This window comes from Rattus norvegicus, chromosome 6 (genome assembly GCF_021556685.1).
Source record: "Rattus norvegicus strain SHRSP/BbbUtx chromosome 6, alternate assembly SHRSP_T2T, whole genome shotgun sequence".
In the NCBI taxonomy this organism is placed as follows: Eukaryota; Metazoa; Chordata; class Mammalia; order Rodentia; family Muridae; genus Rattus; species Rattus norvegicus.
This window is the reverse complement of record NC_141539.1, coordinates 35,519,646-35,520,887: the sequence shown is the minus strand read 5'-3', so window position 1 is coordinate 35,520,887 and position 1,242 is coordinate 35,519,646.

The window sequence follows — 1,242 nt, the reverse complement described above, 5'->3', positions numbered from 1 at the left end:
CATTTGCATAAAATTATATAAAATATTTATTCAATGTTTTACTTTTAATTTTTAAAAAGATTTATTAGTTTAGGTTTTTTTGTGTGAGTCTTTTGCCTGGATGTAGATGTGCGCACCACATGTTTGCCTGGTGTCCCTGAAGATCAAAAGAAGGTTTCAGGTCTTCTGGAACTGGATTATAAGTTACCACATGAGTGCTGGGAACTGTTCCAAGGTCCTCTGCAAAAGCAGCAAGTGTTCTTAATGACTGAGCCATCTCTCCAGGACCCTCACTCTTTTCTTTTCAACAATAACTCTGATGTATAAAAATAACAAAAAGACACTTGGAAAAAAACCTCAGAATTTTTTTTGTGAATTTTAGAATGCCCTCCTAATAAATTAAACTGCCTACCTGGAATATTATAAACTAATGTCAGAAGCCAGCATCATGACGGATGTATTCAGATACGTCCTTCAACAGTCACACTTTCACACACCAGCTCATTAATGCTCTAGTCACGACAACTAGGAAATGGAATCGGCCTAGACACTCATTATACTGAAAATATGATAAACACACAGAAGTTTCCTCCCATGTAAAACAAGTGACATTTTCATGAAAATTAATTGAGCCGCAGAGTTTTAGATAAAGTGAGAGGACCCAGGCTCAGAAATAAATGAATCCGACACTCCACCTCTTAAACCTATGTATCAAGATAAGAATAAATATGGTCAAGGGCCAGGAAACTAGAAATGGGCCCTTGAGACTAGAAAAGGATGCACTGTGGGAGGAGGTGAGGAAGGCAACAGGAAAAAGTGGACAGGAAACTCTGGTGATGAGGGAATACAACGGAACAAAAAGAAACAGAAAGACAAAGTGGAAGTGGGCAGGGGAAATCAACACAGCTGAACTGTGAGTGAAAACTCTGTGTTGAATCCTATTACCCTGTAAGTCCGTTTGAAACATGTGAAAATACTCATCTACATTGAAGTTCACAATAACACAGAAGGTTTTCTACCTCCACTAGTATCCTATCGTGCTATGGATTTCATGGGGAAAACAACACAATAAAATTTTAAAACACACTTCAAAATCCATAAATTATATAAACAGTACTTATGTAGTAGGAGATGATCAACTGAAATAGTTGGAATCATTCTATAATACTACGTATCAGGTCCCTAGTAAAACCCCTTCGGTAGCTTACTATCATATCCTCACTGAAAAAAAAAATGGAGTCATAACGGTGCTAATCTAAAAAT